A 22,731-nucleotide genomic window follows, 5' to 3' on the forward strand; every position below is an offset into this window, starting at 1 on the left:
TCTTGATGAATGATGCAATGATAAGTATCTTATGATTAATTTTTTCTTTCAAAATAGCAACAAACCCGTTTCTTACGCCAATCATACTTTTCGCCCCGTCTGTTGAAATTGAGACAATTTTATCGAGTGGAATATGATGTTTTTCAATGCACTCAATTTGCTGTATCCTCTCCACATATTTGACCTTTGAGTGGCAATAATCCTAAAAGTTTTCTTTAGGACCTATAGATGCAATAAATCATACAAAAAGTGAAACTTGCGCTGTATCATTTATGTCACAAGACTCGTCAACTGCTATTGATAAAGCTGAAACCAATTTAAGATCTTCCACTTGCTGGTTGGTTATATTCGAAGACATTTTGACTGTTCTATCTTTCACTGTTTTAGCAGACAATGGTAACTCTTTAATTTTTTTTTAGAATATCTGCTTTGTTCTTAAAATCCCGAAATAGCTCTTCGGATGCATTTATAAAACAATTTTTTATGTATTCGCCATCTGTATATGGTTTTCCTCTCTTAGCAATCTCTTGACTAAGCACAAAACTTGCAATATTAACATTGTTGGAAGATTGCATCCAGTAATGAAATACAGAACTTGATTTTTCTTGACTCTTCTGAAGTTCCTCAACTGCTTTCTTCCTTGCATCACCGACAGGATATTTAGTACTAAATGACACGTGTTTAGTTGTAAAGTGTCTCTCCAAATTTGATTTCTTGTTATGCGCCAATTTTTCCTAACAAATAAGACAGGTCAGAAGGCCATTTAAGTTTTGAATAAACGCGAAAGTCTCAGTCCATTCAACTTTAAATTCACAGTTTTCGTCTTCAGTTTTTCTTTGCTTCTTCTTTGTAGCCATGTCAAACAGGGCACCTAAAAAAAAGTTTCATTTTATAATAATAAAGCCACCAACACAAAATAATTACAATTCTTAAATTGATGACAAAAATACCTGTAGGATTTGCAGCTGGTTGGAAAAATACAGGTAACTTTATGCTTCGAGTAGGTACTTTTGTCACCCGTGTGCGATTTGCAGACGCGACTAGCACTAACCACTGCACAATGAGACTGCTGACTGACTGGCTCACTCAACTCGTGCATGAATCGCACGCGCCTCCCCCGCACTGTGTAGTCCGTCGCCCGACCGACACCCCCACTTCTTCTAATGCCACTTCTTTAAAATAGACTTGTCCAGGCCGAAAACCGACTTCTGCGCATGGGCCACGAAATTTCAATCGCACTGTACGTGCGCGCCCGCATGTGGTATTTTGTGGAAGAGCCACACACTCAAGGGGCCAAAGAGCCACATGTGGCTCGTGAGCCACGGTTTGCCGACCACTGACCTAGGGTATGGGCATGCTGTGTGTGGAGTATGTCAAGATCCACCTTTGTTTTTGTTTTGTGTTTTTTTTTTGCCTCTGGCATGAGTTTATTAAGTAACTGTTGAATCCCATCTTCTCCACCTCAGACCTCTTTGAGTCAGCCATCCTGTCACACCACATTGGTGCCACCTCCCAGGAAGGACCGTTTTGACCTTTGGGTAACTCTCGGAGACTGTCTCAGTCCTGCCTGTCCCGACTCTTGAGTCTTGTAACCTTCTAAGCTTCGACGCAAGAAATAGGAGCATGTTTACTCTCTGTTCTCAGAGTCCCTGAATCTATGTGGGGCTTCTCCCATTTCTTGGTTACTCTGGGGAAGTACAGCCAAGGGCCCCTTCCTCAGATAACATCAAAAATGTCTAACGTTTAATTTATATCACTTCTCATCTTTCTTCTCCTCCAATATTCTTTTTTTAATCCTCACCTGAGGATATCTTTTCATTGTTTTTTTTTTTTTTAGAGAGAGGAAGAGAGAGAAAGAGAGAAACATCCATCAGTTGCCTCCCAAATGCGCCCCACCAGGAACCAAACAAGCAACCTAGGTGTGTTTCCTGACCGCGATGAAGCCCCAAACAACGGAGCCACTCGGCTGGGGCTCTTCCTCCGATTTGAATCATCATTTTTTATCTCAGCATTAGAAGTGAGGAAGAATTCTTCTTATCTCGTTCAGAGATTTTTAATATCCTGTCTGATAATTTTTTAAAGGTCCATGGAAAAAATACACCTTTATGTTTTCTACCTTCCAATTTTCCCTTTGAATCTAACCAACAAATCACATTGGTTTTAACAACACGTTTGACTTTGTCGCATACAGAAATAATAGAACATTTTATATCGCTTTATGCTCATTGCCAATATCCTGAAATATTGTTGATGCCCATGGTTCCTTCAGAATTAGAGTAGTCATCACTATATTGTTGATCAATGTCAACACAGAAGCATATATAGCATTGTATCACATAGTTTTAAATTATTTTAATGAGTATATTTCCATATAATTGGCTTCCTCTGTGTTTGCATCTATTTTATTTGTCAGGAAGAATTATTTTGAAAAACTTCAAAATGGCAAAAAGTGACAACTGGTTTCCTGTGGAATGTGAGACCACCTCCAGCACACCCTCTGGTTATCTGATTCCAAAGTTTTCCCTTTTCGCTGCCTTTGAGTTATTTTGCAACTCTGAACGTTGGGGAAACTGAGAGTAACGGAAATAACTCTTGTCCACAGAGGTGACATGTGTCCCATAGAGGTACAATTAAGTCCTGCTGCCTCCCTGACTCTCGGCTTTCAGGCCTTCTTGGTTACAGGCAAGTGCTTCACATGCTAACACATTCATTTCAGCATTTCTACTGCCTTTACATGTTTCTGCTCTTTAAATCCTCCTCTGAACAGGTTTATACCTCATTTCTGATTTCTTCATTCACTGAGTTAAAGAAAAGCTTTAAAACATGCTCATTTTATATTTGTGTAAGAGTCATGATTTTATCTCATAAGATTATTTTGCAGTGTGGTTTATGCACATGGCAACATTATTCTTAGACGGTGTCCATGGGCGTCAGGGTGATGTCAGAGGGATCCCTGCCTCTCCAAAATGGCTATGAAACCCAGCATGTAATCCCTCAGCATGTAATCCATGTTATCCCCCATCCGTCCTAGACTATTTTTTTTAGAGACAGTGGGAGGAAGGGGGAGAGACAGAGAGAGAAACATCGATGTGAGAGAGACACATTGATTGGTTGCCGCTTGCACGTGCCCCAACAAGGGCGGGGATCGAGCCTGCAACCAAGGTACATGCCCTTGACCAGAATCAAACCTGAGACCCTTTGGTCGGAGGCCCCATCCCCTAATCACTAAGCTAATCTGGCTGGAGCTGTCCTAGACTTTTTTTTAAAAAAAATATATTTTATTGATCTTTTTATACAGAGAGGAAGGGAGAGGGATAGAGTTAGGAATATCGATGGGAGAGAAACACTGATCAGCTGCCTCCTGCACACCCCCTACTGGGGATGTGCCCGCAACCAAGGTACATGCCCTTGACCGGAATCGAACCTGGGACCCTTCAGTCCACAGGCTGACGCTCTAGCCACTGAGCCAAACCAGTTAGAGCCGTCCTAGACTTTTGACACTCAAAAAGCCTTTCTCCTGTATCACTGTCCCTTTGTTGAATCAATGCAAGCCAAGTGGTCCAGCTGTTGCCTGGAAAGGGAAAGGTCATATTAACAAAAAAGAGCAGGGTTGGGAGTGGAGGAGGCAGAAGCATCTGCTAAGATTTCACAATCATCCAACAACCTGAAATAAAGCGTTGTTATTTTCATGTGACAGAAAAAGAAGGATCTAGAACAGTGGTTCTCAACCTTTCTAATGCCACGACCCTTTAATAGAGTTCCTCATGTTGTCTGACCCCCAACCATAAAATTATTTTCGTTGCTACTTCGTAACTGTAATTTTGCTACTGTTAATGAATCGTAAATATCTGTGTTTTCCGATGGTCTTAGGCGACCCTGCTAGCAGTTCTCAACCTGTGGGGTCACAACCCACAGGTTGAGAACCAAGACCATCGGAAAACAGATATTTACATTATGATTCATAACAGTAGCAAAATTACAGTTATGAAATAGCAACGAAAATAATTTTATGGTTGGGGATCACCACAACATGAGGAACTGTATTAAAGGGTCGTGGCATTAGAAAGGTTGAGAACCACTGATCTAGAGTAACGTGAAGATCTTTGTCTAAAGTCACTGTAGAATCCCAGACACCGTTTTCCATAGACTGTCTTTCCAGGACATTCTAGGCGGGGGTGGGGGAGTGGGGAGAGTGTGCGGGAGTGGGGAGAGTGTGCGGGAGTGTGTGCGACTGTCCACCCTCGTCAGTTAGGAAAGAGCTGGGGAAAGGAAAGGCTGGTAGTCAGAACATCTTTGAGCGCAAGGTTGTTTAGGCTGAGCAGGCGTTCGGCTTTCATTGTAGCTGTCGTTTTTCTCAGCAGGGAAGTGTCAGGCTGGTTCCCCATTGTACACATCAATGTAGCTGTGTTGTTGCTGGTGTGTTTTTTTATCACAAGTCTGGGCCTCCTGGTAATAGACTAAAACGCTAAACGCGAGCTGCTGTTTGCCTCCTTCCCTCGGTGAATGTCATCAGTGCAATCAGGGAACAGGTGGGTACAGGCGATTAATAGGAAGAGAGAGGGGGAGAGGGGATCTGCTCAGGGGGCCCAGAGTTCATTTGACCCTGAAGCTCAGCTGCGCAGTCCCCTCCAGCAAGGCTGCCACAGCAGTTATCAGTGGGAACAGCCCATCGCCAGCCTCGCAGTCTCATTTCAGGCGGAGCATGCTTGAGAGCCCATTACCATATTTATAGAGCTACCTGGCCCCACAGCACACGCATGAGAGGGTTAGAAAGACCTATCTATTTTTCCAGCTGTGCTGCTGTCCTCGGAGGCAAGGCTGGCGGGGGAGACGGGGGTGTCTGATCCCAGCATTAGAAGGACAGAAGATTAGGCTGCAGAGGCTGGCCAGAGAGAAAGCACACACTGGCCTCTTGCTTATCTCCTCCGACTGGTTGGGCTGAGCCTGTGGCTAGCCCTGGATTTGTGGACCATGAGAAGCAAGCACGATGGATCGCTGGTTAGGGAAAGCTTTGCTGGGGAGCCATTGTTAATATCTGCCCCCTCTTCACCCTCCACCTGGCTCCCTTGTTGCCAGTGGATGGGGGAAGGGGGAGTCTGGAGGCAGTGCTGGAAAGTAGACAGAACATGAACTTGAGTTGAAGAAATCTTCTGTGTTGTATAACTTTGGGCAGGTTATCTCAGTTCTCTGAGCCTCATTTCACACATCTGCACAAGGGGATAATGAATGTTGGGAGGACCTCATTACAGACATAGCATGATATGCCTTAAATGTTCCTCTTCCTGGATCAGGCAATTGCTCTACTGTACTATACTGTACTATACTATACTATACTATACTATACTATACTATACTATACAATGCTTTGTAGTCGTGGTCAGAAATGCCTTTATGAATTATCTTCTCCTCACTACCCATGAGGAGGCTGGGTTGTAGTTGGGTTCTAGGTACGTATTGCTAGATCAGCAGAGTCCCGGCCCTGACAGCTTATCTGGAAGTCCCACCCAACATTTAGAGGAAAAGGAGCTCGAGGGATACCTCTGCCCACAGCTCACAGAAACCATATCTCTGCTGCATTACAGTATTTCCTGTAGCATGATGTTTAGGTTGGTAAACCGAAGAGGTGGGAAATGCTGCTTCTGCTTCTGGAGCTCCAACTCCGGACTCCAGCTCTCAGCCGCTGGCAGGAGGTGATGTAGGAGACCAGTGCTTTGAGAGGCCCCTGAATGCCGTGAATCCACCGCTGTCCACCCCCATAATATATGTGTGTATCGGTAATGCCCTATCCATCCAAGTATATTTGTTTTCTCAGACTCTTCAGAACTGATTGATGGTTGTCAGTCTCATGTGGATTGATATCTTTTGTGTCCCTCTATGTCATAGCTTCATTCTGACTTCCTAGCCTCGTGTCCAATGACTACACTGCACACAGGTGATACTGTTCCCTCCAAAAGATACTTCCCCAAGGTGGAAGTCTACTTATCTATTTGTCTTTATGCAGATTCCTTTACCAGTTTATGCAGATTCCTTTAGTAGTTTATTTCGAATAATGAATTGGAGTTTGAGTAAGACACATTTGTCTAAAATAGCCTCAAATAACACTAGTTGTGCATATTTATAGACTGTTATAGAGGTCATGTGACAAAATCAGTAACAAATGAGGCAGAGACCTTTAGCATAGGCTTGGTGATTATTCATGAGGATGTGGCAATTGCACATGTTGGATGTCATCGTAAACGACTCTTTTAAAGATCACTGCCAAAAAGCAATACAGCAAATTCTGGAAGATGACATTGATGATACGGTTTATGCATTTCCCTCAATCCCCATAAAAACAGCTAGGATATCAAAACCGAAAACCCACTGACATCCATTTAAAACAAACAAACAAACAAAAACACACCAAAAGAAACCCGATTTATCAAGGTTCCCTCAGACCTCAAGTTATGAGCAGAGATGGAGGACACACCATCACTTTGAGGTCTACATGGTATCAGAACATGCGAAGGAGGAGGCAAAAGGGTGGGACAGATTTTCAGATGACTCTAAAAGCAGGACAGGAGCCAAATCTCCGTAAGATATTCAAGAGAAAGCAGGTAGAAGGATTTGGGAGCAGCAGTTTTGCTGGGGTTTTGTACACTCCATATGCAGTAGAGTGCAGAAGTCCCCAGGGAGGTCTGAAAGGGCTGGAAGCGCCCGAGCTAAATGACACTTAACGGGATCTAAGCTCCATTCTAGGACAGAGCCCCAACTGGATGAAAAAGAGCAGAGGTGATAGGACAAAGGAAAAAGAAGACCAGATAAAAGTGGGAGAGAAGCAAGGAGATCTAAGAAAGTACAGGTCATATTATGAAGCAACAAAAGAGTGCTCTAGAACTGAGAAGCTAGAATATCAGTCTTAACCCACTTATTCCTCTCAAAAGTTCAGGAAAACTAATTGCACAAAACAATAGGTAGCAGGAAAGGATCATGCTTGAGCCCCATACAGATTTATAAAAAAGAAAGTGGAAAGTAAAGAGGATAATAATATCTCCACTGGCAATGAAAACACACCATAGAAACGTTTCTACAAAACAGATGAAAAACTGTAGCCAAAAATTTCAAAATGTAAAAAGAAATTTAAGATGATAGGGAAATAAAAGAAAAACATAAATCTATAAAAGAAAAGTTTAGTAATGAATTATAGAACCCAAGAAAAAATGATAAATAAAAGAAAAATCTCACTTCAGAAATAAAGACTAAATTGGGAAGAATGCCAAAGTGAATGAAAATAGCAAAAGGAGCAGAAAATGTCTTAAATGGTAAAAGTGAAAAGGAGCAAACTTTTAAACATCAAAACAACTAACTAAAAGGAAAAAAAATTTTGAGAGAAAGTGACAGAAATAGAAGCTAGGTAAAGAACAACATAGATATTATAAGAATGCACAAAAAAGAAAAGAAAAGCAATGGGACAGAGATAATAGGACAGTCTAAAACTAATTCTGTAGAATTAAAAAAAAAGTTTGATACCACGTACTGAAAAGGAACATCATGTACCCAAGAAACATGACCCAGAATGACCAATAGTGAAACACTCTAAAAAATACCTTGGGCTCCCAGGCAGAAAGACTTCGTCACTTAAAAAGGGAAAGGAAATCCTGTGCTCATGAGATTTTTGACAGCAACACTTTGTATAAGGAGACAAGGGAATAACATATTTAAGATGCTCAAGGAGAGAAAAATATGAGCCATATATTATAAGCCCAGACAAACTGACTTTCAAGTATAAAGACTGTAGACAACTGCTATCAGCAAGCAGGAACTCAGGAAATATTGTCCCCAAGAGCCTTTCCTGCGTCAACTGCCAGAGAATTAAAATGACACGAGAGACACCGATGGAAGGCCTGGTGGTGAGCTTGAAATATATGGCCACCTGTGGAACTAAGGATAAATGATGGTTATAAGGGAGGAAGTATGGGCTGGAACAACTGTATGCTCTGAAACTGTAGGAATAGGCACCTCCTTTCCTTTCTGTCATCTTGAGCGCTCCAAATTCATTTCCATGTTTGATAAAGAGCAGCATTGCCCTTCTGCTTATGTCTTCCTGCCCCCCCCCAATAACCCTACACCTCAACATTTACACTTATTTTCTCCAGAAAGACTATTCTCTCTTTAGTGGCTTTTATTAAGGTTGTAAACATTGTACTGATTGTTATACCTATAAGATACAAGCCAGTGAACACCACAGAGGCAAACAGGACAAGATCTAGGTAAGACACGGCCACATAAAAATTGCTGGTAGGCATGTGCTGTAGAAAACAGATTGGCAGCCGAAACCGGTTTGGCTCAGTGGATAGAGCGTCAGCCTAAGGACTGAAAGGTCCCGGGTTTGATTCCGGTCAAGGGCATGTACCTTGGTTGCGGGCACATCCTCAGTGGGAGGTGTGCAGGAGGCAGCTGATCGATGTTTCTCTCTCATCGATGTTTCTAGCTCTCTATCCCTCTCCCTTCCTCTCTGTGAAATATCAATAAAATATATTTTAAAAAAAAGAAAAGAAAACAGATTGGCAGCTTCTCCAACAGTTAAACACAGAATTGCTAGGTGACCTGGTGAATCTTTTCGCCAGTAACTATCCAACAAGAAATAAAAACATATCTGTACAGAAACTTACTGGTACATGAATGTTCATAGCAGCATTATCACAATAGCCAAAAGGTGGAAACAACTCAAATCCCCATTGGCAGATGAATGAATAAACAAAATGTGGAATATTACAATGGAATATTATTCAGCCATAAAAAGGAACAAAGTACTGGTGTGTGCTACAGTGTGGATGAACCTTGGAAAAACATTAGCTGAGTAAAAGAAGCCAGACATAAAATCTCTTCTATTATGTGATTTTTAAAATATGATATATCCATAATAGGCAAAACCATAGAGACAGAAAGCAGGCTAGAGGTTATCAGGTGATGGGGAGAGGGGAGAGAGTGGCTTGATTACTTAATGACTAATGGTTTTTTTGTGGAATATGAAAAGGTTTTTCTTCAGTCAAGATCTTTTTTCTTCAGTCAAGCTCTAATGATCATTTTTCTTATTGTAAAAAGTTTCACTAAAAACATCCTTTACATTCACATGTGTGTTTACAGATAAAATTCATGTTCCCCTATATTTGTATTTATACTTTTATCAGTTTTAAATCTTATTAATCTTTTTTTAAATTATTAATTTTAGAGAGAGGAAAGGAGAGAGAGAGAGACACGATGTGAGAGAGAAAAACATCAATAGGCGCCTCCTGCACACGCCCAACTGGGAATCAAACCTGCAACCTGTGTATGTGCCCTGAGAGGGAATTGTACCTGCCACCGTTTGGTGTATGGGACAACGCTTCAACCAACTGAGACACCCAGCCAGGGCTTATTCACTCTTTTAGTAAATATTTGTCATTAACTAGGTGTGGGACACTTAAAAAGGCATGTTCAGGGCAGGAGATGGGGATTTTTCCTTTTGGAGACTTTATAGTCCTGGTGGGAATTTAGAATTAAGCCCACAGTTCCCAGTACTAGGAGTTCTATGAAAAAGTTAACATGACAAGCCCTGGGGGGGCTTCTCACCCTGGTGGGGTGGGAGGTAGGGAATCTGGGGAGTCTCTTCCAAGGAAGTGATGTCTCAGACACAGTTGGAAGGGTAACATAGGGTTTGACCAGGTGAAGAAGAACTGGAAGGGTGTCCACACAGCAGTAGGGACTCTTGGAGGTAAGCAGGACATTGTTATCATTGCGAATTTGTAAATGAGGAAGCTGAGGCTCAAAGAGAAGTGACCTGCTCAAGATCACATTGGTAAAGTGGCACAGTTTAAGAGCAAACTCAGAGAATTTTTGTTACGTGAGAGCCCTCCGAGCAAACAGTTCTTCAAAATGAAAGAGCATCTAATTACGCTTGCATTAGACTCAAAAGCACCTCCTGGCTAATTCAGCTGGGGGCCTGATTATGATATCAACAGGGGGACACCTGGGTACCACTCACCATCTGTGGCTAAATCTGGTGGACGAGACTCTATGAAATCTTTGATTGAAATCCCTTTTCCTTGCATTAGTTTCCTCTGTCTCTATCCACCGGAAATTCAAGCCATTAATAAAAGCCAATTTAATCTTCAGAAACTAAAATATTCCCCCATTGACCTCCAGGAGGCCACAGCTTCCCAGAAAATATCCTGCCTACGATCTTCTGTGTCAGCACATTTGCTTCCCTTTAAAGGCCATCAGCCCAAGAAAAGGCCTCCGTATTGGAGAATTAGTTCCTTGGTGAGAGAAACTGATGGTGAGAGTGCCCACAAAGAAGGAGAAAGGCTCATGGTTCAAATGTAATGGTACAGGAGTCATGTTCAAATGACTTTTTTAGAAAAATTATAGCAGCGTGGAAGAAAGAGTGGGCTCATTCAGTGGGTCTCAGAGGTGGAATGAGACCAGCGGCTGGAATTACCCATCGGAGCTGCTGGGTGCTGTCCCTGACTGCTGCCACGCGGGCGGCCTGCACAGTGAGGCGCTGTGGCAGGGAACCAGGTGTGGGAAGGGAAGTTTTACACTGAACAGAAAGTGAAACGAGGAATCCTTTAAGAAAAATGTGAACCTGGGATTTATCTTGTCTGTGGAGTGAGTGGCCAAAAGACAAAGAAGCAATAAGCCCTCCATCCATTTTGTTCCCCCTCCAAACAAGCTCATTGTCACCCTCATGTAGAGTTTCCTGGGCCCTGCCTAGGGCATTTTACAAATGCCTGTATTTTTGGAAATTGCTGAAGGCTCCAGACAGTTCTCTCCTATGTATTAAACTGAGTGTATGAACTATGTTATGTCATCCATGGCAAAGAATGATCTCAAAACCATATGATCTCACCTTTATGTGGGATGTAAAGCAGAAAGCAACAACGAACTAACAGGACAAACAAAACTCATAGACACAGACAACAGTGTTGGTGGTTACCAGAGGGGAAGGGGTTGGGGAAGATAGACGTGTAAAAGGTGTCTAAATATAAGGTAATGGAAGGAGACTTGACTTTGTGTGGTGAACACAATGCAATATACAGACCATGTATTATAGAATCATACACTTGAAACTTATATAATCTTAATACCCAAAGTCACCCCAATAAATCTAATAAAATAAAAAAGAGAAGGATCTTACAGGTTAAACAAATGATAACACTTGTCCTGCCAGGTCATATATGTTAGCAGCGATCTTTAATGCCTTCACCTCAAAGAGAAAAGCACAGGATTTTAGAAATTGAACAACTCAATGCTCTCAGTTAACATGTGGGAAAGATGTTAAGAGAATAATTATAGGTAGTAGATAGTGGGACTCCTGATAGCAGGTTTTAGCTCCAGATCCCCCCCTCAGAAACTGTGCGATCCTGGGGGGAAATCGGCTCAGCCAGAGAAAGAGGTAGAGACAGGAAGAGCAGCAAGGACAGTGCACATTGGGAATGAGAACTTTCCACCTGGACGGAGGAGAAGAAGTGTTTTTGAGACTTGCTGGGGATTAGTCTTGAGAAGGGGCTTGGGGTCAGACTGTGAAAAGTATTGAATGTCATACAAAGGACTTTGACCTTGGACTGGTGTAAAATGTGTTTTCATTGAAGATTTTCTAGCAAAGGGGTAGCTTGATCCAAGTAGCATTTGACGAAAAGAAAGCAAAAGAACACTTAAAAAGTAAAGGACAGGTTTCCTTTGACAAACACTGGGATCTGGGAGTCAGTTAGGAGGCACCAGCCTAGGTGCAGAGTGACAAGGCCCCAACATAGGACAGGGACAGAGAAGGAGACAATATCAGTGTGTTTGGGAGTGAGAGTCCATGAGGCCAGACGATAGTTGAATGCCACTCGGGGATGGTCAGTATAGATTTTCAGGTGCATTTTAGGAAGAAAGTAGATTGTATTTGCTAAGAACACAGTGTTGACATCAGACTCATCTTTATTTAGCTTCTGGCTAAATAAATATATGAAATCAGTGGTATCTCCTCTGAGAGTCTCAATTTCCTCACCTGTAAAAGGGTTAATGACAATAATAGCAACTTCACAGGATTACTCTGAGGGATCAATGAGAAAATACATAAAGAAATGTAGCAAAGTACTTAGGACGTGAAACAATAATGAATATGCATTACATATGATTATTAATTATTACATAATATACAAAGGATATGAAATAAAGTGGTTTGGAGGTGACATTTTTCAGAAGTCCAATTTGCTTAGGTAAAATCAGGGACTTCTTTTTTCTCTCAACCATAGAGTGTTCCAGTGGCTCTCATGGGATGACAGAACCAAGGGCTTGAATTCACAAGGCATTTCCATCTTCGTGTTTGCTTTTCTCTTTGTGTGGGTTGTGTTCTCTCAGAAGGCTTTGCCCCATCATGAGAAGCAGAGTTGCATGTGGTCTGTAGCCAGGTGCCTGAGCTTTACCAGTAAGGACACTCTGGCTCCCTGGAGCACTATTTAAGATTTTCTAGGGGGAAAAATTCATATTGGCTTCATTTGGCCACATGCTCACTCCTGGGACTATCAGCTGTAGCCAGGATCTGGGTAGTGGATAGTAGGATCAAACCTCATTCTTTTATTTTTACTTCTATTGATTTTAGAGAGGGAGAAAGGGAAAGAGAGAGAAAAATAACATCGATGCAAGAGAGAGAACATCCACTGGTTGCCTCTCATACGTGCCCCCCACCAGGGATCAAACCCTCACCCTAGGTATGTGCCCTGACTGGGCATCAATCCTGTGACCTTCCAGGCCATGGGAGGACATTCCACCAACTGTGCCACACCAGCCGGGGCTGAAACCCTCATTCTTGCTACATGGTTGGAGTGGGGGAAAGGCATTATAAAAATAATGAGTCTATTTGGAGAACTGTTGGTTTTCTTGATCTGGCTTTATAATTTTGGATAAGGACTTCTCTTACGCCATGGTGGGCACACTTCCTTTGCCTGTGCTTTCTTTGCTGGGCATGGGAACTGGAAAAGATGGAATCCTAGCTCTCCACAGTGCTTCCATTGTAGACTCTGTTGCCACGTAACATCCCAGATCCCTGGATATTGAAGGGCTGCGCTGTTTGAGGCATGCCATCTTGGCCTGGGCCAGTCACCCTGGCACCACTTGAGATTCTAGGCAGAGCTATGAATGAGTACATTTCAAATGCTATCAATATTTTATGAATTTCCATCCACTTACTTTGATGGGGAACTGTAAAAGCATTTAACCATATTACACCCCATCTCTCAAGCCCTGCATTATTCCACCAGAGCTGTTTTATTAGAGTCAGCCACCAGGGTAGTCGGGATAGATTTACTCACCATCCCTCCATCTGTCCACCCACATATATGTAAGTCTGTTTGTCCACCAAGCCATCTCCAGTCTATGGATAGTTATCCCATAAAATCGACCAATAGCAAGGGGGACACAGCCTCGGTAATGAAGTGTGTGTACACACACCTGCACGTGCACACACACTGGTGCGCTAAGGAAGACTTCCTCTTGTGGCCTTGCTTGACTGTACTTGGGCTTTAAGAGGACTCTGGGTTTTATGGACTCTCCTGGGTTCTCCTTTGAAGCATCCATTCCTTGTCTTCTGGGAAGATAATCTTGGGGAAGCATCTTACCAGAAGTTTGAGCATCTGAAATTAATGGTTAAGCATGCAGGCATCGAAGGCAGAGGGATACCGCTTCACAGCTCAACTCACTTTATAATTGTGGGCAGATTGTTCAACCTCGTAGAGCCCTCTCTGTGAAAGGGGGGTGTTAGCAGCTGCCCTTCAGGGAATGTGAGGAACAAGTGAGGGAGCTGAGCGTGGGAAAGTGTGCATGGCAAGGAATGATGGCAAAGCGTGATTCCTGACACCTAAGGGCTCAGAGCTTCCCTCGCTCCACTGCCTGGGCACCTGGAACTGCTGAGCTACAAGGTGCATTTGTTCCAGAGACAGCTTGTGTCCACACTGTGTGCCTGGGAGCGGTTTCCCTCCCATCACAGGTTATCCCCTCACCACAAAGCCTGCTCTGCACTCCAGCGTGGCAGCTCCATCAGGATTTCACTCCATCCTCATCATTCTGAGGAGCCTCCCTCCTTCCTTCTAGACTGGGTTAAGGACCTTTCTCTGAGCTTCCCCATCACCACCCACTCTCTTCGTGTTGTAGCACTTATCTCACTCATAATGGCCTTTCCCCTTCCAGATTACAGGCACTTCAGGGTCAGAGTTCAGGCGTTATTTTATAGCGCAACTAGTAAGACCTCTTGGGACCTGAGCTGTGCCAACCCTCTCTCTCGGGAAGCTTCTAACCAGCCCCCTCTTTTCTGTCCACTGAGTTCAGCCACCATTTTGTTCAGCGCCTACTCTGTGCCAGAAGGGTTCTAAATACAGTATCTACAATAATTCTTCTAGTCCTTATCAGCCTTATGAGGTAGTGACTATTAGCATCTCCACTGTACACAGGAGGACACTAAGGCCCAGAGAATAGGAAACTTGGGCATGGTCCCCAGCTAGTAAGGAGCAGAGCCACAGTTGGCTATCTGGTGGTCTCCTTCTGGGGACTGCAGTCGCCATTATGCGCCACCCCTTATTTATACTCTGTTCTAGCCCATCGCTTAAACAACACTGACCTCTGCACAATTCCTCTTCCCCAAGATATGTTCAGTGTCAACTCGCTGCCTTCGCACATGCTACCCCTTCTCCCTGGAATGCCTGTCTGCCTCCCTGACTCACCTGCTCTTGTCCTTTAGGGGTGAGAACACCTTCCTCAATGCCCGGTCTATGTTTGTCCTGACATGGCATTGACAGTGTATCAGCGTCTGTTGACTTTCCTTGCTGCCCACTAGATGGGAGGATTCTTGGAGCAAGGGCTGTTCATGTTGAATCCTGGTTCCTCATGTTGTTTCTGGCCCCTAATGGAACATTAGTACCTATTTGTTGAATAAAAGCTTTTGATATTCCTGGAATCTGAAAGGCTTCCCCAATATTGTTTTATGTTTTTTAACCCTGACTTTCACATAAATTGTGTATGTAGATTTCTATCTTTGATAACATGGTTACCTGCACACATAATTAATTAAGATGCTGGGTTAAATGAAAACACTGCTAGATAAAGGTACAAATGATGTGTGTCTGAATTGCTTTAGGGCCAGTCAAATGAGTCCTAGGGCACCAAAGCTAAGTTGGTGCATCTACAGCACGTTTGGGTAAGGGTTTGGTGTCTCATTGCTCATCTCTCTGGGACTCTTTGAAAGAGAAACTGTGCTCACGAGGAAAATGGAGAAATGGGGGAACAATGCACAGACTTTAAGCCTAAACATCTGGGCCCATGTGGCTTTCTGCCAAGTGGTGCTGGTATACCAGGTTTATGGTCATAAACTTAAGTATTTCCTACACCATGAATCTAAATGGAAGGGTCTTCAGAATGACCTTTGCATCCACTTACCCAAAAAAGCTCTTGGACAAAGAGGGCTGTCTGCTCATTTCACTCAAAAGGGTGGGTGGGGATCCACAGTGGAAAGTGAGCATAAGCTCAGATGCTCACCTTTTCAGAAGGATGTGAACAGGGGTGTATCCCTCCCAGCTTAAAGTGCTGAACACAGGGCAGAAAAATTCTACTCATGGAGAGTGGCAGGTGTGGGTCGCAGACAGAGTTCTTTGGTGGGCAGGGTCAGGTGCCAAGCTGAGACATTAAGGTGCAGTCAGAGACCATGTAGACTTGGAGTAAAATGGTGGCGGATGAGTGATGAAGAGAGGAAGGTTCTAGGTGTTTACTGTAATCAGAGGTAGATCTTTCTTTGTCAACTTTCTGGCCAGTGGATCGGAGTCATTGACATGTATAAGCTCACAAAGGGTCGCCGGGAAAGTCAATAGCTTCTGAGCTAATGGTCAGGGGTCACCTTGGCTGGAGCAAGTCTGCTTCTCATTGACTCCTGTCCTCATCTCTCAGTGGCCTGGTGGTGCCATCAGGGTAGCTTCCTTCCCTTCCCCAGTTCCCTGTGCTCTTCCATCCTTAGCACAGAAGGAAAGACCATTTCTGACAAAGAAATGAAATCAGCTGCCAAGCCCCATCAGGCGCCCATGTTCCTCCCCTCCCCACCTCCAGCAAAACCTTTCTCCCGAGCAGACAGGAAACATTTCAGCCGCATGACAGCCCTCTGTCACTCTGACACCCCGTGTCTTGCTACTGACATGATAATGGAGCGCGTTAGACAGACAGTGTTTGTGTGGTGCTGGCGCTTTGTAGTGCAATCCCACGGTTGGAAAGAGGGAGGCAGGCTCGTGCTGGGAGATCCAGGCTGCTGGGTCTTTCCTCGTCTGTCCATCTTCACCCGACAGGTTGATGCAGCAGCCATAAGCCTCCTCAGTCTAGAAGAATCCCTGTCCATTTTTTGAGGAGTCTCAAGCTACAAAACCCCACCAACATATCTGATGGTTTTCAGTAAAAACCAGCTCAACTCAGTTTAACACACATTTCCCGAGCTCCTGCTTTGCGCCATGAAAGGGTATTAGATGCTGAGGGACCACAAACATGAAGAAGAAAAAGAAATTGGATAAGAAAATATTATAATGGCAGCTCCATTGGGTTCATGCAGTGTGCCTGGGTCTGTGCTTACTGTTACAGATAAATTTATTAGTAAGGTGTCAATTGCCCCCATATTAGAGATGAAGAAACTCAAGCTCAGAGAGTGTGGATAAGTTGCTAAGCTCACACCAATAATGAGTAATAGGTCTAGAACTCAGATTTAGGTTTCTTTGGTTATAAATCTTCTATTCTGCTGTTCACCTTTGTGTTCTGTTTTTCCAAATGAGTCCTGTGTAACAGGCTAGAAAGTTATATATGTGTCTGTGACTCACTGTGATATAATGCTTACACGACAGCTGTCTCATTGTAACCAAAGTGAGGGAGCATGCCATATAGCTTTCCTAGGTTCTGGAGTAAGACAGAATTAGGTTTGAACTCCTTCTCCACTTCCTAATAGCTGTGTGACCTATTAACCTCTCTGGACCTCAGCATCCTCATCTATAACATGGAATAATAGTTATCTATGTTGTGGAATTATGGTGAGGGTTGAACAAGAGAATGTATGTAAAGTCTACATAGTTAACAGGTGTTGACTCTTTGTACAAAGCCTTTTGATGCAATCTTATTTGATCCTTATAACAACTTTGAGCAACATACTAATGTAATTATTGTTATTCTCTTTTCACAAGTGAGGAAAATGAGTCTTAGTTGTCTAATGATGTTAATAAGTGGCAATGTAGGACTGGAATGCTGTCAATCTCACTTCATAAACTACTTGTAGGCAGACAAGTCAGGCTCCATTGGTAGACCAGGAACCTTGAGATATGTCTGAAGACCACTGGAGACTACAGAATCTACTCTTTCACCACACCAGGCTGCCTTCTCTCCCAGCAGGGACTAGTGGGGAACCTCTGTTGACTCTGTAAGAAAATTTTATTACTAATAGGATGTTGTTTGGAATTTTACCCAATTTTCTCTTTTGGATGAGATAGGTAGGTAGGTAGGTAGGTAGGTAGGTAGATAGATAGATAGACAGACAGACAGACAGACAGACAGGTAGATGTCAATTGCATATATATTAAATGGAAACAGCTTTCTTTTTTGTACCCATGGCTGTTTCTGTAGCTTATGTCTCAGAGTAGAGTGGGCTCAATTACCAAAGATGTTTTTCTAAAAGAGGTAGGTTAATACCAATTAACAGGTTGAGATAGGAGTTGAGACCTTCGTCTATTCACAAATTGAGCTGTGATTTCATGTCATCTGACAAATGCATAATTACACACCCCAGGAAACACCCTCAATGCTCACCTCACAATAAACATGTGCTCAATTACAAGTCGCCATGCATATATGCTTAATTACACATGCTGCTCCCTGCACGATTAGTTACATGCCGTGTTACATGCAACAATCAGAAGAGGTGACATTTGAAGACATTAAAAGAGCTAAGAGAACATAAAAGCAATTTTTAAACAGTTGCCTAAAGTGTGTGCTTTCCCCCCTCTCCACAGAAGGCTCCTGGCATTAATTTCTAGTCAATCAATCAAGAAGCATTTACTGAACAAGTCCTGTCAGTTTTACTTTTATGGGATCTCTTGCATCTATCCTTTCCTTCCACAATCACTAATGTCCCCACCTCTCACCTGACAGTCTAAGGTAATGGGAAGAGCGCTGCATTAAAATCTTCTCTCTCCCTAACCCTCAGCCAGCACCCTGGTCCAGGTCCCCTCATCTTTTACCTGCATTGCTGTGGAGGTCTCTAACAGGCTCCCTATTTCCTCCTGGGTCTTGTACTTTCCACCCACAGGCAGGGAGTCCTTGTAAGCCCCTCAGTGACTCTGCATTTACCCAAAACAAAGCCAGGCATTCTGAGCTTGAGCTCCAGGCCCCTGCCCTCTTCTCCATCCTCTTGTCATCCGTGACCTCTCTCTCTCAAGTCCAGCAACACTGCTTTCTGTCCATTCCTCCTGCAGGCTATCCTCTCTCCTACCTCAACATCATGTCACACATATTGATCCTTCTGCCAAAAAAGTTCTCCTTCCTTTTTATTTATCTAATCATATCCTCCCTAACCCTCAGGTCTCAGCTCAGTGTACCTTTCTCAGGAAAGCGTTCCTCAGTGCCCTGGACCGGGTTAGGTCCCAAGGTTCAACTCTGCACTTTTCTTGCAATAAGAAATGATCACGGTGCACCTCTTAGAGTAACCTGTGCAGTATTGCTATTCAGTGCTGCCTCAGCCATTGGAAGTTCCACACGGGCAGTGACTGGGCCTGTTTATTGTCCATTATGTGCTTGGCTCCTAGTCTAGGGCACGGCACATAACCACCTTTTTAGAAAGGTTATCACAGTTAATAAATGAAAATACAGGATGCTCAGTTAAATTTGAATTTCAGATCAGCAACATTTTCTTTTTAGTTTAGATATGTTCCGTGCAATATTTAGGACATACTGGTACTAAAAATTAGCCACACTTCACTGAAATTCTAATTGAACTGGACATCCTATGTTTCATCTGGCATGCCTACTTCTATGCACTTACTATTTGATGGTTGAATGATTAACTAAATTAATAATTCAATGAAGGTACATAAGACCTTGGTTTCACTTCAACTTGGTTTCTGGTTTCCCTCACCAGTTGATTCATTTTTCTTCACATATTGAAGGAGGGTGAGTGATATGTAACTCAGACACATATATCTGCATAAAAGGGAGGGAAACTATGGCAAAGGCCAAATCATGATCCCTCCCTGCCACCATCCTCTTACTGGCTGAATTATCCCATTTTCCTCCAAATTCTAACTCTTTCTCATGACCCCCCAAAATGAAAATACCCCGTTTGGCATGCTCTTCTAGGTCGTTTGTAATCTGATACTGTTGCATTTTAGAACTAACAGGCAAGGCTGGCCCTGATGTTTAATATTAATGATTAAGAAAATAAAAATCAATGCAAAAAAATCCATGATGAACAAAATCTCAAAGGTTTAAATAAAAACCAAATCAGTATTACTGATTTCCCCCCCTTTTGCCTCAGGCTCCAAGATGGCTTGGCACAGCACTTTTTAGTTCAACTTTTGATATTTTGCTCATCCTGGATTTATTTGCATTAATTGCAATTTAAAACAAAACACTGAATTAAAGTGTTCCTTATCTTGATTACTAAGTGTTTTGCCATCCCCTTTAATTTGGTCTCAGGTTGAGCGCCTCACCTTCCTCCTCCTAGCCCCAGCCCTGATATTTGGAGCCAGGCTTTGGAAGGGAGTCAGGAGCAGAGAAAGCAGGGTCTAAAGTGCCATGTTGGCCCTCGTTGATTTGTCTCAGTGTATAGGCAGCCGTGGGCAAACTACGGCCCGCGGGCCGGATCCGGCCCGTTCAGCTGTTCTATCCGGCCCGCGGAGCCGAAAGAGCGGAGGGTTCTCTTGCTCTCCCCTCCGCTCCTTTACTTTGAATTTATATTAGTTCACACAAACACTCCATCCATGCTTTTGTTCCGGCCCTCCGGTCCAGTTTAAGAACCCATTGTGGCCCTCGAGTCAAAAAGGTTGCCCACCCCTGGTATAGAGCATCCGGTCGTAGATTCAATTCCAGTCAAGGGTATGTGAACCTTGGCTGCAGGCTCGATCCCCAGCTCTGGCCTTGTGCAGGAAGCAGCCAATCCATGTGTCTCTCTCACATCGATGTTTCTCTTTCTCTCTCTCTCTCTCTCTCTCTCCCTCTCTCTCTCTATCCCTCCCTCCCTCCCTCCCTCTCCTTCTCCCTCCTTCTCTCTCTCCCTCCCTCCCTCTCCTTCTCCCTGCTTCTCTCTCTCTCTCTCTCCCTCTCCCTTCCAGTCTTTCTAAAAATCAATGGAAAAATATAACATCCTGGGGTGAGGATTAAATAAATAATAATAATAAAGTGCCATGCTGAATTCACCCTGTGGACCAAGAGGAACAGGAAGGTTTTGACCAAGAGAGGGACAGATTCTGATTTGAGTTTGAGAGAGAGATTCTGGCTGCTGGTCTGGTTAGAGAACTATTTGGAGGGGTTGTGACTAAGGCAGGGAGGCCAGAAAGGAAGGCAGTGCAATGAGTGACCTGTGAGATAAGGAGCAGGAAGGAAGCAGCGGAGATGGAGGGAAATAAATGAAAACGGACTGACTAGATTTGCTTGGAAGGAACGCTCTCTCCTTTACCATTACATCCTGGCTAGCCTCCACTGTCTATTCTCTGTTCAGCTTAACCTGCCTTGTTAGAAAAGAGCAGGGAGGAAAGAGCACAGAGGGCGGGACTGTTAGCTTTAGTCATGAGGGCTCTGACTACCCGGATGCACCTGATTAATTTGCAGGCCTTCTGGGCATTTCCCCAGCCCCTCCATAAATTAGTTCCCCAGAGATCCATACATTGAATACCATACTCATTGTTCCCTGCACATATGTTCCCAGATGTAGGCCAACAAACTCACTTTCTGAAATGGGCTGGAAAGGGACTGTGTTGTTGACACTCTCTCCCATGGTATTTGTATTTCAAAAAGCAACGTGCTCAGAAATTCATCATTTCAATTAAAATTCATCTAGGCCTCCTATGAAAATGAAATATCAATATTGCAGAATCTCCAACCCAGGAGGATTCAAATTTGGCTTTCAGCCTAAAACCACGATGGACTTGCTGTGTGGTATTGAGTATAGCATGGTTTTTCTGTGCTTCAACCTTCCCTTCGGGAGGCAGCTTGCAGTGGACAGATGAGCCTGAACTATGTATGGGATTTAAATCCTGTTGTTGTTCTCCCAGTTGTATGCCCTTGGTCAAGTCATTTAGCCTCTGAACCACACTTGGCTTCTCTTCCTGTCAAAGAGGGAGAATGATGCTCATTTTTGTAGGTTGTGGTGAGGATGGAAGGTGGTAATACCTGTCATGTGCTTTAAAACTTAGCAGGTGTTGAATAAATGTTAGTCAACCCGCCCTGCAGTGGTTAATGGAGACCAGTAATAGAAAAGAATGTGCCAAAAGAGACTGGAATGCCAATTTTTTCAGCTGGCAAAAACTAGATGTAATTACATGCCAAGATGTGCTGATAGAATGAGTAATTTTGGAATAATTTTATAGTTGTGTATACAGAATGCCAAAATTCAGTATGAGGGTGACTTTTGGGGAGGTGGAGTCATTCAAGCTAATTGCACTGCCATAGAGAGAGATGTTGTTTTTGTTGGTGGCTTAGAAATATTTTTGACTGTACATTTAAAAATAATAATTTCCCATCAGTGATCTCATTTGATAATTTTAGAGATGAGAAAATGGAGGCACAAGTATACTGGCTCCAGACCACTGCGTGTTATAATCCTACATTTAGATCGCAAGAATAGGCAGACATTTTAAGTCTTTGTTATTTTTGGATGTTCAACTTGGTTATTCCTTTGATATGTTTTTAAGTTGGGTTTTAAGTCAAAATAAGTTGTAGTTTCATACCATAGCGTAATGCAACATGTAAAGGTTGAGGACTTTCCCTCCCCCGCCCCCCATGTGTAAGATGGAACCCATATCCAGGTGTGATATAAAGACTCAGTGAGAGAATGTATGGAAAGAGTTTACAATGAGGTATCACCTCACACCTGCCAGAATGGCTACCATCAATGAATCAACAAACAAGTGCTGGGCAGGATGCGGAGAAAAGGGAACCCTAGTGCACTGCTGGTGGGAATGCAAAACGGTGCAGTCACTGTGCAAAACAGTATAGAGTTGCCTCAAAAAATTAAAAATGGAACTGCCTTCTGACCCAGTGATCCCACTTCTGAGAATATATCCTGGGAATCCAAAACACCAATCATTTGTTCATAGCAGTGTTATTTACAATAGCCAAGATCTGGAGGCAGCCCAAGTTCCCATCAGTAGATGAGTGGATAAAAAAGCTGTGGTACATTTACACCATGGAATACTACGTGGCTATAAAAAAGAAGGATCACTTACCCTTCCCGACAGCATGGCTGGACCTAGAGAATATTATGCTAAGCGAAATAAGCCAGTAAGGGAAAGACAAATACCATATGACCTCACTCATATGTGGAATCTAATGAACAAAATAAACTGACGAACAGAATAGAACAAAGAGGCATGGATACATGGAACAGACTGACAGAGGTCAGAGGGGGGAAATGGATGAAAGAAGGTGAAGACCAAAGAACATATATACAGAGTCCATGGACACAGACAACAAAGTGGTGAAGGCTGGGGTAGACGAGGAGGGGAC

Source organism: Plecotus auritus, assembly GCF_963455305.1.
Source record: "Plecotus auritus genome assembly, chromosome: 5".
Lineage (NCBI taxonomy): Eukaryota > Metazoa > Chordata > Mammalia > Chiroptera > Vespertilionidae > Plecotus > Plecotus auritus.